At 43.6% G+C, this 7,575-nt stretch overlaps 1 protein-coding gene across 3 annotated transcripts in view; it reads right to left on the minus strand.

Moving 5' to 3' along the window:
- The window catches only part of DISC1 (DISC1 scaffold protein), a 414,923-nt gene that overhangs the window by 185,803 nt on the left and 221,545 nt on the right, over window positions 1-7,575 (minus strand). The window lies entirely within an intron of this gene.

The following is a 7,575-nucleotide window of genomic DNA, read 5'->3' on the forward strand; positions in this document are numbered from 1 at the left end:
ATACTTCCACTAAATAAATTTCTTTCCTTACCTAGAATTTCTTATTTTTCCATTGATATTTCCTTACATTAAAGAATTATTGTAGGGGCGAGGCACAGTGGCTCATGTCTGTAATCCCAGCACTTTGGGAGGCTGAGGAAGGTGGATCACTTGAGTTCAGGAGTTTTAGACCAGTTTGGTCAACATGGTAAAACCCCATCTCTAGTAAGAATACAAAATTAGCCAGGCGTGGTGGCGGGCACCTGTAATCCCAGCTACTCGGGAGGCTGAGGCAGGAGAATCGCTTGAACTCGGGAGGCAGAGGTTTCAGTGAGCAAGATCGCACCACTGCACTCCAGACTGGGCGACAGAGTGAGACTCCAAAAAAAGAATTATTTTAGTTCCTTAGTTTCTTGTATCACATACCTCCAAGTACAGGGTGATACACTACACACCACATAGGAGAGACATAACTTTGAAGTCTAGGATACAAACTTGAATCTTTTCAGAACATAACAACTAGAGGAGGCCTTGCAAAGATTTAACAGCAGGAGGAGAGGCTGACAGCAGGAAGAGCACATGAGAATTCATAGTTATAGCTAAGTGTTTTATTAGAAGGTTTACATATACTGCTCTACCTTTTATATAAAAGAACTATATGGAAATGGATATTAGTAGGTATATTTGCCAGGAGTTTTTCACATATTACACATATTTAACAATTTAACAGGCATTTTACTTTTTAAAAGTTTTACAATTCTATATATCACATCTATCATATTTCATATTATCACATATATCACTTCAGTTGTCCCTCAGAATGACTAGAATAGGATTTCATGCTCATTTTATAGATGAGGAATTTGAGGCTCAGAGAGAAAAAAATTAGAATGACTTACCCACAATCACTTAGTAAGAGGCCAGCCGGGATTAAAACTCAGGCCCGCCAGGCAACAAAGCCCCAGCAGAAGCTAGCCTCATGTTGTTGATTTATGTATTTGTGAGTTGGTTATCAGCCCCAGGGTCATCGTGACCCAAGAATCCCCTTGGGCCGCCCTAGACTGACCACCCCACCCAGGTGGGTGAGCAGCTTGGCCCTTCGTCTAGGAGATTGCTACACTCATCTCAATCCTGTGCAGTAAACAACAGATTATTATTGTCAGTTCAGCTGCTAAAGGAGGTTGTTTAGGGCGGTATTTCCAGTCTCATCAGGGCCACTGGGACTCCCCAAACTTAAGTTCAACCACAAATTCAGGGATACAGGCACAGGAGATGCCAAGCCTGCAGTGAGCCAGGACAAGGCAGCTGCTGTATCTTGGCCCTGGGTCAACCCTGGAGCCTATCTGTAGCCTGTCTTCAGCCTATTTCAGCCTACTGCTCTGCGTGGCAAGTTCCTCACCAGTCGGCCCTTAAAACAAGAAGCCAGTACCTTCCTCACCAGTCAGCCCTTAAAACAAGAAGCCAGTACCTGTTCCCATTCCACCCTCTCAGTTCGGAAGCACTTTAATGCTAGTACAGTCATGTACCACTTAACCACATTTTAATCAGCAATAGACCATGTATGTGATGGTGGTCCCCTAAGATTATAATGCCACATTTTTACTGTACCTTTTCTGTTTAGATATGTTCAGATACACAAATACTTACAGTGTGACAATTGCCTACAGTATTCAGGACAGTCACATCTGCACAGCTTTGTAGCCTAGGAGCAATAGGCTGCACCACGTAGCCTGGGTGTGGAGTAGTAGGGTGCACCATCTAGGTTTGTGTAAGTACACTCTATGACGTTCACACAATGGCAAAATTGCCTAACGATGCATTTCTCATAACGTATCCCCAACATTAAATGATGTAGGACTGTATTTGATTATTTTGTTTCTACAAATATTATTCTCTTCAGTGCTTTTTTAAAGGACAACGGTAGTTTATTAAGGTCTAAATACCTCCAGAAAGAATGCTAAAGGCAAATACCAGCAAAGATGTCTAGCAGGGCTTCAATGCATCCTCAAGCAGTGTTACTCTTAAAAGCAGAAAAGAGTAGAATGCATTTGGTTCTGTTTAAAAATCAGATCCAGAGGGCGTTTCCTAACTGCAGTCTAATCTTTTAGAGTTGCTATAAGGTCAAATATTGGGCCCAAATCCATAGCTATGTGGCATAATCCCTTGTAAATGACAAGATGAAATTTGTAAAGAAACAAGATGAAACAGTAAAGAAACTTCAACTTAGTTACAATTCTATTTCTTTTTCATGTTAAAAACAAAAATCCCTGACTTCTTTCTACTCAACATCATTTACAGTCTGACCAATGCTTCTCCGCCATCTCTCTCCCCAACTTCATCCCATATGGAAGATGGAATTGGCACCCATCTTCATTATTACAAAGCTGATGCATTTAGCCCCTGATATCAATGCCAGTTTAGGCAGAGAGGGAACCTCAATTGCAAAATAATTATGGCTGGTTGAAACTGTGAAGCCTGAGGAATCAGAGAATTAATTAGCCACTCCTGCCCTGACTTAAACAAGACCAGGAGCATGTGCCCCAAATGTTGATATAGGAATGCTTTACAAAATATTAGGAAAGTTAATGATCCTGACTGTCTCTTGGGTTAAGGGCAATGCGTTTAAGAAAGATGCATAGAAAAGATGCATAGAAAAGCTGTGTCTGATTTTACATCCTTCATACCCTTGCTGTGCTCACCCCTGTGAGTAGTTCTCCTATATCACCTTTACTTAGCAATGCAAAGGGAAGTGAAACCAATGAATCGTTTTGGAGCATTCCACATCTAAAACCTGAGATAAATAAGCTCTGAAATAAAGATTCAGAATAATTGAATCAATGAGCGACTCCAAATGTCACCTTCAGATATTCTGAAATGAGATATCCCTCATCTATTACAGAGGAAAAGTAAAATCGATTGAAATTTGTTTTTGTCAGTCAGGCCTTTGGAGATGAGCCGACTGGTGTTTAATCCCATGCTACCCCTCGCTGGCTGTGTGATCTTGAGCAAGTTACCGAACCTTTCAAAGCCTCCATTCCATGACTGAAAAATAGGAAGAGCAACATCCCTCCCTCACAGTGCTGTTCCTGCTGTAGCAGTAGAAGGTCCTGGACAGGTCCCATACCTCACAGCAGCCAGACCTCCTCCTAAGCACCCTCTCCCATGAAGGAGAGTGTGTGAGCCCTTGGTAAACCTCTCACCTTGTGCACCAAAGCTGTCCAGGTTAACACTTTGCTCCCTCCTTTCCAAAGACAAGGTCCCAATTTTATATTCTAAGCCTTTTGTAAAACAGAGGTTCAGAAGAGTGGGGAACTCTGCCTCCTCAAATGCTCATTCTTCCGCCGGCCCATGAGTGCCGCATTCCCACTCAACTGGCCCACATGAAGACCAGCCAGCCTGGCTGCACTTCTGTCCTCACTTCTCATGGCCCTTACACGTGAGATGCTCCATGATGATGCATCACGGCCAACTCCTCTCCCCATCTCTGTCTCCGCCACAGCCTTTAGCACCTGTAAAATGGGGACACCTGTGCTGGGGGAGCCCCAAGTCTTCTTTCAGGTCTGCACTTCCACGTGAGGTGTGAAATGATCTCATTTCCACCCCCTTCGGACAGGGGTGAATGTGGGCCTGAGCCTGGGTTTGGCTATGTGAGTGACTATATTCAGTTTCCTGCTGCTCAGGGCTGACTGTTTTATAGCAGGTTTTGCAGCACATTTATCGCCCCAACTCTGCGAGAGGACGCTCAGTAGGTACAGGTAATCATCTGTACATTCAGGTTCCTCAAGGACATAAGAGTTAGAGAAAGGCGGCGAATTACCCACTCAGAACAGTGCCGTGAATCTAAAAGTCAATAGCCACCCATATAACCACTGGATCGTTAGCACTTAAAGTTGCCTTCGAAAAACACAGTTAAAAAATATACTCAGAAGCTCTTGTCATCCACATGCCACAGATGTGTGAGGACATTTATGGTAACAACAACTAACATATGGATGAGAATGTACAGTAAGTGCAGGAGAAGCGCTCAGTAAGTGTTCGTCCTGTGGAAGGCAGGCCCCCTTTAGAAGTCAGGGGCATACCGACCTCTCCAGGCACATGATCCTGGGAAGCACTGCTGCCCTTGCTATGACCTTCACACCCTGCCAGTGCTGGTTTCCCTGTAAGAGTGTCTGAGATGACTAGGTGACAGCAACAGCCTAAGGAAATCCAAAATTAAAACAATGAGCTATTTGTGTTCCCACTTCTACTGAAGGCTGGCTGAACAGATAGCAGAGAGCCAGAGCGTCGGACTTTCCCAAAAGCAAGAGATATCAGGGCAATTAAAAATAAAAAATGAACCAAAGACGTACCCTTTAAATAGAAGTGCCCCACTTTACCATATTTAAAACAATTCTGATAGAATATTATTTTGCTGCTTCATACAAGAGAAATCTCTTCTTTTCCACTTTTCTTCTTTTTCTTTTTCTTCTTTTTTTAGTGTATAGAGAACTCCAAAAACATTTCTTAACAGAGCAACAACTTAGGTTGCATTCGTACAGGATCGATATCTCTACAGTGTATTTTTTTACCTGTCACCATCCACACAATTATTTCAGAACATTCCCTGTCAGGTTCTACTTTGTGCTCCGCACAACTCGGGAAGATTTTCATCACCCCAAGGACATGTGAGAGAAATTTATGGTTTACTAGAAGGTTAAGCAACTCAGGCCCTAGCATTGTACAGACAGACATGTCTTTCAAAAGGCAACAGATTTACTTGATGGTCAACTCTGGCGTCATTGGTGACTCGCTAAAGGCTGTCTGTCATAGGATCCTACCTCACGCCTCCGTCTGTTCCCTGATTTAGTGATCAGTAACAGTAATGCCAATGGGGACACAATAAAGACAGCCGAGGGGAAGGCACCCCCATCATCCACGGACCCCTCCACCCTCCTCTGTTCCTTGTCACATGCACCAATTATGCAGTCCTGCTCTTGGCACACTACCAGAGTTCTCTGTAGGTGGGGCCCAGCCCTCTCACAGGCATTTACTCTTTCACAAAAAAACAGCACAAATCAAGATTAATTAAGATAGAGAAATCTCAAGCAAGCAGAGATTTAGTGACACTTTGGACACCATGGTGAGTGCTATGGAAGCGTTTTAATGTACAGAGTCTGTCTCATGCTTCCAAAGTTCTGTTCAAATCAAACCACTGAATGCAATAAGGATCGAAGACACTAGGGAACAAAATGGAAAATAAGACCCCGTCCTTGCTCTTAAAAATCTTACAGTCTATAGGAGAAACTGCATATGTGCTCATGAGAATATAAAATCAGTTCCTGAAGAGAAACCAACGTGTTATGGTGGTGAGAAGACAAAGGTTATATTGAGGATCAGAAAAGGTATCCGACTCTTTCACGAGCTTGTATAATAAGTCACAACTCACAGTGAACTGTGTCATGCTTTGTCTTTGACCTAAAATCATACACTTGGAAAGAACCAAAAGGATCATTTGATAAGCAAAATGGTATGAGGGAAACACACACACACATACACACACACACACATATACACATGAAAACACAAACATACACTACACCACACACACACACACACACCGCCATCATCATCATCAGAGCCCTGCTATTGGCTCCTGGTTATTGACTTGGGGACCTTGGGCATGTTGTCTAACCTCTCTGAGCACTAGTTTCCTCTTCTGTAAAATGAGGATAGGCCGGGCACGGTGGCTCACGCCTGTAATCCCAGCACTTTGGGAGGCCGAGGCGGATGGATCACCTGAGGTCGGGAGTTCAAGACCAGCCTGACCAACAGGGAGAAACCCCGTCTCTACTAAAAATACACAATTAGCCGAGCGTGGTGGCGCATCCCTATGATCCCAGCTACTCGGGAGTCCAAGGCAGGAGAATCACTTGAACCTGGGAGGCAGAGGTTGCAGTGAGCCGAGATCAGGCCATTGCACTCCAGCCTAGGCAACAAGAGCAAAACTCTGTCTCAAAAAAAAAAAAAAAAAAATGAGGATAATAATTCCACCTTGCAGGATTGTTGTGATAAGTAAACGTAACATATATCAAGAAGCTCAGCAGGTACAAAGTGTTCAACAAATAATATCTCCTGATAATTGGACTAGGTTCCTCCAAAGTGAACTTCAAAAGACTGTCAGTTCTTGTCTTTTAAATATTCACTCATTTATTCATTGTTTCACTGCAAACATTTATAGTAAGCCCTCTATGTGCAAGACACTGCAGAGTATGAATATAATGTAATCCCTGTATCATGGGATATGATCTAATGGCATAGTTTGATACTGCCCAAAACTTGATCCAAGACATCAGGCATAATATGCAAGGGACAGGGAAGAAAGGGGGCATTGACACCCATCTCCAATTCACCTATGCACAAAAACTGAAGATCACTGAGGTTAAGTAACTGGCTGAAAGTTGCATGTGTTATTTTTTGGACAAACTGAGAAGTGATCGGGGTCTTTTGATGACTAGTCAACTCACAAGATTATCTTTGACCAAGTAGATAGACCATCCTGGACACATCCTAGAGCCTTGCTACACAAAGGAGAGGTGAGAACAGCAGCAATAGCATCATCTGGAAACTCATTAGAAATGCAGATTCTCAGGCTACCCAGGACCTCCTGAATCACACCTGGCATTTTAACTAGCTTTCCAGATGGTTCAGATGGATGTTGAAGTTTGAGAAGCACCACCCTAGAGGAACTTCAAAAGACTGTCAGTTCTTGTCATTTAAATATTCGCTCATTTATTCACTGTTTTTCACTCAGCAGACATTTACAGTAAGGCTTCTATGTGCAAACACTGCAGGGTATGAATACAGTATAATCCCTGCATCATGGGATGCAGTCTAGTGGTGCAGTTTGATGCTGCCCCAAACTTGATCCAAGACACCAAACCTGTTATGCAAGGGACAGGGAAGAAAGGCTGCATTGATACGCATCTCCAAGTTCTCCAAGTCACTGTGTACAAAAATACCATCTGCTTGTTAAAACAATCAAAGTCACAGACAGGCCTGGAGTCAGACCAGCCCTGTTTCTCTCTTTGCCCAGGGGAGGGACCTCAGGCAAACTGCCTCCTTTTGATGAATCCCACCTAAAAAAATAAAGTCTTGGACTTCAGGAACATCCAGATTCTTCCCAGCAGCTCTCTTCATTTCTTCCTAACTCTTCTGGTTTTATTCATTCACTTGGCAAATATTTGAGTGACACTATCTGCTGGGGATTGCTTCAGTGCTGGGGACATTGGTGACAAGATAAATGAGGCCCTAACAGCCAGCAATAAGTACCACACTGAGCACTGAGACAGGGTAATGAGATCTGGCATTGCTGGGTGGCTGCTTTCCATTGGATGGTCAGGGAGGCTTCTTGGAGGAACAGGATTTAACTTGAGGCCGAAACGGCACAAGGGGAGAGCCATATAAAACTAAGGAGAAACGATTTTAGGATGAGGGAACAAACCCTGAGGGTGTGAACAAGCTCGGTGCATCTAGACATGTAAGGAAGGTTCCAGCATGTGAAGGAGCGAGGAGGGAGAAGGGTCCGGTGAGGTCTTACAGCAACAGAGGGTCCAGCCA

Source organism: Pan troglodytes, chromosome 1, assembly GCF_028858775.2.
Source record: "Pan troglodytes isolate AG18354 chromosome 1, NHGRI_mPanTro3-v2.0_pri, whole genome shotgun sequence".
Taxonomy (NCBI): domain Eukaryota; kingdom Metazoa; phylum Chordata; class Mammalia; order Primates; family Hominidae; genus Pan; species Pan troglodytes.